Genomic DNA, 9,930 nt, shown 5'->3' on the forward strand with positions numbered 1-9,930 from the left:
CAACCTTTTTTTTCTTTTTTTTATGTACGATCATACACATCTCAAATAGAGCTAAATTATCTGTGCACTGTAATTGATTTGCATGCAGGTTATTCTTCGCATTGTAAAATGACATTGTGCATGCATCAGGAACTTCTGTTCGAACAAACCTGACCTCCCATCTGGGTCAGCGACTTTGAAAAGGTGGCATCACTAACATAGCCTGTGAATTTGGAGAAAACACACAAAGCTTAGATTATGTTATGGCAATGCAACACTTGGGTGATCTGCCTAGGGGGGATATCTTCTGGGAGACCTCCCAGAAGATATCCCCCCTAGGCAGATCACCCAGAGTTAGGCAGATCACCCTTTTTAAGGGAAACTGGCCCCTATTTAGGCGTTACAGACATGGAGAAAACCCAGAAAACTCCACATGACCAGCCTGTCTGAGCAAGGTGCGAACCACAACCAAACTCCCAGTGTTCAGGGTACAAAGACCACTTGGCCAATGGTGGGCACCACAAAAGCCTAGAACATCTAATAAATAATTGCAACAGATACTGCACAGAAATTATTAAACATCTTCTCACAGAAGAGGATCAAAACACATCAAGCACAAATCTCTACCACCTAATTAGAAACTAAGACCTCCCCAAACTGAATTCAAGACCTTTTTGCAAAAGATTGTCATGAGGGTTTGGTAAGTAAGCTGCTTCCCTACTCCATTAATTAAGTGACAAGTTGTCTTGAAAGTTTATTTACAAAAATTTTGCCAAAAATTATGTAATGATTTCTATTTTTTTGATTATTTGTTTTATGTATGTATGCTGTGTTGATATTTTGAATTAAAGAAACATTTTCCTTTTGACGCTTACACAGTAAAAGAATGACTCTCTGATCCAAAAACTGGGGAAATGATGACTATCCAATGAATAAGATTAATGATTCCATGAGATCAAAACTGTAAAAAATCTCAAACAAAATTGTTTGTGTATGTATTGGCATCTATTTTGCATTATATCTCAGGGCTGAATGAACTAAACATTTTGAAACTAGGCAAGATTGTTTTTATATATGGGATATTAATATTATTTAATTTTGGAGATTATAAGTCAAGAGAGAGATAGAGGGGATCATGTGTCATATCTTGAGTAGGACAGAGAGTGAAAATTTTACTCATTATTGGCATTTACAACTTATTTAAAACTCACTTCTACATCCAAAATAAGGCTTTTATCTTTTTAACAATATAAAAAAATTATTTTAAAAAATTGCATAAAAGATGGCACAATACAAAATTTTTTACATACTTTTTGAAAAAGAGAAAAATTATCATAATCTAANAATAATAATATATTACTTTTCAATGCATCTTATAACGAAACTGTAATAAAATTTTTTTGTTTTGAGGTATTTATTTCTATACTTATGCAATTTGTTAAACCACTAAACACTTATAGTTGGTCGTGGATTCGCACCTCATCAACGAAGCTAGACATATGAAGTTTTCTGGGATTTCTTCACATCTGTTACATCTAAATAAGAGCCAGTTTCTCTTAGAATGGTCTCCTGGGAGGCATCCCTCTCGGTAGTTCGTCCGCAACTTGCGTTGCCGTATAGAAACAACAAGAGTAATTGGTGCATAACAGTAGAAACAAGAGAAATTGTTTATTGTGACATCGTAACAATACCGGGATTCAATTTTTAATCATATATTTAATTTAAAATATATGCTTTTCGCCTCAAATTAGTAGTGGCTTGTCCCTGTATATCATACTTTCCCTTTAACAATGGAATCGTGACAGTCATCCATCCAGTCACCTTTCAGGGGAATTTTGAACATGACTTTTGGTTTGCATTGGAAGTTTGTATATAGTAAATCAGGACCTCCTGCCCCTAAGGCTTCCATATCTGGTCTCGTCTTCCATATATCTAACTCTGTTCTCAAGATTAAGGAAAGACTGACAGATGACAATGGGAATTTATAGCTATGATTTTTTTCAAATTGCAACCTAATAATAAGACTTTTAAGTTTTTTTATTGGGTTGCAATTTTATTCATCAATGATTCACATAACTTTTCTAATATAAATTGCATCTTGTTTGGATAACTATATTAATTTTTTTATTGGCTATTAACATACCTCAAACCAAAACTTATAACGACCACAAATAACTTTAAATCACATTAAAGTCATTTGTAGTCGTTATGATAAGTTTTGGTTTGAGGCATGTTAAAAGCCAATATAAAATTAATATAAGTTTCCTGGCAAGAATTAAAATTATGTGTGGTGCCTTCTGTTATAAAAAGTATTTTAAAAATAAAATCTCATATTATTAATTATTATAAAATGGCAAAAAGCTTTGTTTTTAAGACAGAGATGAGTTTTATAAAAAAATTGTAAATACTAATAATGAGTAAAATCATTAAGTTTGACCCCACTTGAGATATGACACATGAACTCCCCCTCTATCTCCTCAACTCTGACCTTTTACCACCAAAATTTATTAGCATTAGTGTCCCTAATACACCAACCTCTCTTCAAAATACTAGAAATTTTCAACAAAAGACACAGGAGTTATTAATCTTTAAAGTGGATGAACAAAATTGTGCCAACTTACTAACATCTGTCCATACATCCAGAAAAAAAAACCCAATTTTTTTTTTTTTTGCATTTTTCAATATTACAAAGTCTCAAGTCAAAATATGTAAAAATTTTTTGACAGACCTGTTATATATAACAGAGGGAAAGTAAACAGCTGGAAAAGTAAAAAGTTTTATTATTATTTAAATTGTATACCATAGTATAATTGATAATTATTAGACTTCCTTCCTGGAAGTTCCTGTATGTCAGGAAAGTTGTGCAAGAGCTCTTACCAGCTTTTTTTACATTGGGTGCCATTACTACAAGAAAGTACAGAGATGAGATTTTGGAAACCAAGAGAAACTTTTCTGATGTGCTATGGGTGAAGATTTCATTTTTATGATGATAATGTCTGAAAATTTTATGACATCAACTCTTTAATATCCAGCAAAGCATTTACAGAACAAAAATTTTTCAGTTATTGATACTTTTAGTACCCATCGCATTCAAATCACAATTTTAAAGTATTAGATAAAATATGTATGAGCCATTAACATATACATTGAAAACGTTTAAAATAAAATTACTTGAAATAAGATATTTATCAGTACACAAAAAATAAACATTATAATTAAAGAGACAATTTAATCAGAGAAGACACAGTCTGTCCAAAAATATCTTTGAAAACCACCTTTATTCTAATCATGTGTTCCAGAACCTTCGACGACCGGACCTTTCTTTTGAGGCTACTAGGTCGTCAGGTTAAAACATTCCTTAAAAAACACACAAAAAATATCCAATTAAAACAATAAAGTAAAAAGTTGGAACTGGTGGTCTTATAGATGTCTTGAGTTTTCATCCTGTCCTATTAGAATAAAGGTGGTTTTCAAAAGATATTTTTGGACAGACTGTCTTCTTTGATTAAATTAAAATTATCATCCGGCAAAATTCTACAAATAAAGAGACAATATTAATTAAAAATATAATTGTTTTATTATTTTATTGTAAACACTGACTGAAATATGTAATATAGATTATATTTAATTGCTTTCATATAATTTTGCTATAATTAAACAATGTTTAATATATATTTAGGTTTAATTTATGTGAATATTTGTACATATACATGTATATACAAAACAATCCTATATAAATCACAATGATAAATTTAATAAGAAGTTTACCATCACAATGCATTATTTTCATTAATATTAGTTGCATTTCACTGAATAGGCAAATGTATTTTATTATTTTATTTTTCATTTTATTATTTTTCTAATTTCTCAGATATACAGTGTATATACAATAGAACATGTTTAAGAAGTTCTGCCTGAAAGGTTTTCCCACATAATAAGCCCAATTTTTCTCCAGTCTTGGCATTTATACTATAAGATGTATGTTAAAATTTCCCACAACACATTTTCCCCATGTAAGAAATTTCAAAATATCAGTCCTATTGATGATCAGTCCTTTTACCCATTAGAAGTTTCTGTTTAAGACAAATCATAATCTTTTTCCTCACCATAACTTTATCACTTATAAAAATTGTGAAGTGACTCCAGATGTTCATCACATTGTATATCAAACACCTGCACACCTGGGATGGTTGCTGAATTAACAGGAGTCTTATTGTTTTGACATACTCCCTATCCAGTGCTGTCCATTAACTATTGACACATCATATTGACACTAGTCACTTTATCACCTGCTATAGTCAGTGCATTTTACTATTATATGTTACACTATACATATGCTACTTTATATTACCTTGATATTGAAATAAAATTGATTATACAGATAAAAATTACTTTTTTTACAATTCCTGCATAAGACATTTACCCACCTAAGAAGATTTTTTAGTGGTCTCTTCAGAAGCTACTTCACAGGGTTCTACTGTACATATATACAAAACTACTCATCTATGTATATGCAAAAGTATATATATATATATACATATATATATATATATCAAAAGTAACACATAACTGTCCTCTTAGGATGTAATATGACTATATCAAGCTTGATACACTCATTAAAAAATAATAACAGTGTTTACATTATATAAAAAACTTTTTGATCTTTGATTATTATATTTTTCTCTTCTATCAATATAACTACCAATTTTGCTCTTAATCAAGACTTATTACACTACAATCAAAAACCTGACCAGATTAGAACTTCTTCATTCTTTAATTAACTCCAAAATGTACATTTTGCCCATTAGTTTATAGGTAATACTTTTTGCCCATAAGCTACACTCCAGTGTTCTACATTTCATTAACACACCTCTAGCTGGCGTCATTTGTTTGTGGAATGCCTCAATTTCAAGTCCTGGAAATCCTTGCATCTTTGTGTTTGCTAAAGTACAGTGCATAAGGAAGGAACACAAATGAGACCAATAGTGGATAAGACCACATCACCCACCATGTATATTGAGAGGATTCTTAATTGTTTTATCTCTGCCTTGAAACCTCCCCATTTGTAAATGGCCCTGACATGTTACTTCAGAGATTATGGAATCTTAGTATAAGACCATGAGTATTCTTTACAGTATTGGATTTCAAATATATTTTCATGATTGAACCATGTTTTTGTGAACTATGAGACTTTCTATTCATAAATATCAAACACCCTCACAGTACCATTCATTCTTCTTGGAGTTGTTGCACTTGATCTGTCATTCCTTGTTCTTTACTTTTGAAGGAACTATTTATCTCCAATCCAGGAGAGTACCAGGGACTTTATGTTAGACAATTGGAAGAGAACATATTACCATCTTTTGAGAACAACATCTTATTGTATTTGAGGTATGACAATGACATTTTGATCATTTGGTGTTCTGAACCACCCCTACACGACTTCATGGATCCATTAATAACAACCCTTAAACAGTCTAACAACATCTCTGGAGTAAAGCAGTGGTAAGGATCCAGGAAGTGAGCATATATATCACTGGACTGGTCAAGTTTGAGACTTACAAGTTAGGCCTTATTGATTGTTATTCATGTAATGAATAAACTCATCTATATTTGGTTTAGTTTTCCAGATGATGCATATATCATCTTTTATAGATCTGAATGCAATGGAAGAATGTTGGCAAGACCTTTTGCTCTAACATATGCAGTATCATCTTGCAGAAGCCCCCAAAAGGAGTCTACCCATAGGCACTTCTCACAGTTAGACATATGTGATATTATCATATTGGGAAAAGGAAAAGTTACACATCAAATGTGCCAAAGTTAAGATATGTTGGTGATGTCACGTTCTTCAACATTTTGGAATAACCAATTCCTTAGGACACAAAAATATCATTGCAGCCTAAACAAAGGGTATAAGGAGATAAAGTCTAGTAGAGTGATGTAAGTTTGTTTATTTAATTTGAGTTGCTTCATCTACTCAATTAATTACCCAGTGTTAGATACTGTAAATCTGTAATTTTTTAATTGCTCATTAAGTAGATTATGTAATACATCCTCCAATATACACGTCAGTGATTTTTGTCCTTTCATGCATATATTACAGGATGCATTACACAATCTACTTAATGAGCAATTAAAAAATTAAATTCACAGTATCTAACACTGGGCAATTAATTTAGTTGCAGCAACTCAAATTAAATAAACAAACTTACATCACTGTACTAATCTCCTTATATCCTTTGTTTAGGCTGTAAAGGTGTTTTTGTGCCCTAAGGAATTGGTTATTCCAAAATGTTAAAGAACAAGCAAACACCAGCTTATCTTAAATTTGGCACATTTGATGTGTTAGTCCTCTTTTTTCTATTTTCAAATTTACATTAAATTAGTTACTGCTCCACAAAAATTACTGGCATTTTAAACTTTAATGAAAAATCGACAACATAATTTGTTCATGTAAAGCTGGATAATCAGGAACCTTTTTTTGCCAAATCTTAACAGTCTAATCCACTCTCTGTCGATTACACTTATGAGTTTCTCTGAATTTTGATTTCCGAATAATCAACTGTTTTCACATGGGAATGGATTAAAACTTATATTAGGCTCCCATGTGATTATGGAATTTCAATCTGAAATTCAATTCAAAAGCTTTGCTTTTCCTATTGCTATTCATATTTACTCCTGACAATATAAAAAAACTGCCCAGTTAAAATACTTATGTTTTTAAATACAAGAGGGTAAGCATCTGGTAAAAAATGTGAATACACAGTTCATAAAAATTATTTGCAAAAATGCAAAGAATCTTTCACTCGTGCATATAGGACTACCTACAAATTTGAAGCTGTGATAAATGAATAAAAACCTTGTCTTATATGCAAGTAAATATGGTATATTGTATAAACCCATATTATACTCAATTTTCTTTTCCAATTTTTAGTCATTAGTTGATTACTGTCTTCCAACCTGATTTATGGCTGCTTTATCTCTGATATCAAAACTTTCGCACAAACTCAATAAATTGTATTTATTATTAAATAAATTATGTAACTTGCCACAAACTCATAATCCCACTGTTGTTCATGTATGCATCGGTCTTCCCAAACTTAAAGAATGTATAAAATATTTTGATCATATCCTTTTTTACAAATATTTTAGTGATTTACTATATACCTTCACCAGTTTTATCTAAAAATATCCAGTCAATCAATGTATAAAACCAGTAGAACATTTACTGCATGAAAGTCTCATCCATTTAAAAAAAAAAAATGTCAAGTTATTTTGTATCAGTAATGTATTTAAATTTTATTTTACAGTCGACCCCCACTATAACACTATTGATAATTCCGTTTTAAATGAATTCCATGTTGTACAAATCACTTAGATTTTACAAATATGTGTGCCGGGCTGTGAACGGCTCACGTATTTGTAAATTGTTAACAGTGTTATAGAGGGTTGACTGTACTTATTTTACTTGTTTTGATTTTAGGTCTTTTAGTATTCATGATCTTTTGTTTATCCTTTTATTATAATTATGTATGCAATATTTGTTTGATCCTTATAATAACATTGTACTATCTTACATATATATATATATCCAATAATCCAATTATATACACATATATAAATCCAATATGTTTTTTTTTATTAAATTTTTTTGTTTTCACTATATTTTTTTCATACATTAATGTGTTAATGTATATCATGTGATTTCATAAATCATGATTTTTATTCTTTATTTTTTTGGTTTTAACTCTAATTCATTGTTGGGGCTTTTGTTAATTGGGGGTGGATACCTTTTGACAGCTGACAGTTCCTAATTATATATAAAATAAAATAAATAAAAATAAATAAATTCGTAAATTCACCATGTAACCTATGTAGAAGTTATTACTGGAAGTGAAAAATATCAATCAAACAACATAATATATGAAGTAAAAGCAAAGAAAGCAGTACAATTCTAAAATAATAAATATATTTGTTTTTGATTCAAGCAATCAAAAAAAAATTTTTTTTTACTACACTAAAAAGAAGTTATATAAACTTCTACATTTACAAGACAATCAAGCACACAATTCTGTATGTGTACGTTTTCAGAAAAATTCCTAAAAATACGAATGATCATTTCAATTAAAAAAAACAAATGTTTAGTTTATTATAATATTAAAATAATAAATAATAAAATCTAATTGAACTAATTATTTTAAATTTAACAATTAAAAACTCTACATAATGTTAACTATAACTATTTTTATTAAATTTGTAAATAGATATTTAAAAATAAGTTTTCCTATATTTTCATTAGGTCAATGTGTTTAGGTTGTTTTACTTTTTAAATAAATCGACAGTAATTTGTTAATGACCTATATATATGTGTGTGTGATATATACATACACAATTTATATAATTTTTTTTGTTTTTTACTGATATATCGTATACGATAAATCGAAAAAAATAGGTTTCACCCTTGATAATGGAAACGACATTACAGATCATTATGAAATCAGATGACTACGAGAAAAAATATTAACCTAATGACTGATTTATGCCGTTTTCTTTTTTAGAAACTAAATATTGAAAAAGGATTTCGTCATAACAGAGTATATGGAGCTCAGTTACTTTAGATCAGATATACTAGAATTAACTGTAACATACTGTACATATATATAATAGAATTAAAGAAGGAAAATGCTAATTTACACCGCAATTACACGTATTTTTGAAGTAGATCGTGTTTTAATTATAAAAATTCCGAAAACATTCTTAGCTTTAACAATCTCTTACCTTTCGCTTTGGTACCTAGCAATGAAAGGCTGTATTTAATCAAAAGATAATCTATATTAACGTCGATAATCCAACAATGTTATCAACACAAACGCCTTTCCAGCATCGGCAGAACGAAATGCCGTTTCCCTTTACTCCCGTATGTCGTAACACAGCCTATGTACACATGCAATTACGTCACTAAAAGTCCTTGATGGTGCGACCTCTAGCGCCAACGAAATGCTGTGACGCAAATCGGATATTGTTAACGTAATTTTTCGGGGGGTTGTTTTTATCCCGCCCGACAAAATGTTACAATTTGGATAACTCTACAGTCATTAACCTATTACTATAACTAATAATAATTTATCAAGGCCGTTATATAAGCTAGAAAAACAACTCGATAACAAGGCATATTGTTGTATGGGCTAGAGTACGTCACACGTAACTGATAGAAATCCGTATAAAAATATGATCGATTGTACCATTATTGATTATTTTGATTGGTTCTCGATCAATTAATCATGTAATTTTACACTGTATACAGTATGTATCTATCATTTCAAGAAACAGTGGTAATAATTTTATCTGGATTTTGGCTTATTATGGCTTCAAGATCCTTCCATTTTCATCAAATGATTTTTTATCTGTCTATTTTTTATTGTCTTTTTATTTATATATGTCTTTTTATTGTTTTATTTTTTATAATAATATATTTAATCAATGATTATTAAATTAGTTACATAACCAAAAATAAGTGAATATGTAAAAGATTAGTACATTAGAACATTAAATATACGAAAGGATTTGACTAATCTGATCTAACAGTGTTGAAAGAACACTTGTGCAGTGTCTTATGATGACGGTTTATAAACTTATAAGATGCTCAGTATGCATAACTGCTAGAATATTAGAGGGTATCCGAATTAGAACGTGCAAACCCTCATTCACTCTTGCACCATCGCAGATGAGGCCACTAGCACTGTGGATGAAGAGTAAACTCTTACTCTTACTCTCATGGCGCAGCATGGCCTGAATGGCTCTTGTGCCAAAAACGCCAACCAACCGTAAACTTTTACATATATACGTTTACTGCAGCCTATTTATATGATTTTTCTTCAAGTTTTCATTTAGAAAGTAGCTGGGCTTCTCTCTGATTATCTTCACTACTGAAGATGCTTCAATATAATT

General features: G+C 30.2%; 1 protein-coding gene across 1 annotated transcript in view; it reads right to left on the reverse strand.

Moving 5' to 3' along the window:
- Positions 1-8,919, reverse strand: part of LOC111626415 (NADPH--cytochrome P450 reductase-like) — a 32,244-nt gene extending 23,325 nt beyond the window's left edge. The window contains exon 1 of the mRNA XM_023369781.1: positions 8,761-8,919. The gene's annotated coding sequence lies outside the window, so the exon portion shown is untranslated. The remainder of the gene's footprint in view (positions 1-8,760) is intronic.
- Positions 8,920-9,930: the final 1,011 nt, after the last annotated feature.

This window comes from Centruroides sculpturatus, unplaced genomic scaffold (genome assembly GCF_000671375.1).
Source record: "Centruroides sculpturatus isolate CEXI.00-Female unplaced genomic scaffold, Cexi_2.0 scaffold111, whole genome shotgun sequence".
Taxonomy (NCBI): Eukaryota; Metazoa; Arthropoda; class Arachnida; order Scorpiones; family Buthidae; genus Centruroides; species Centruroides sculpturatus.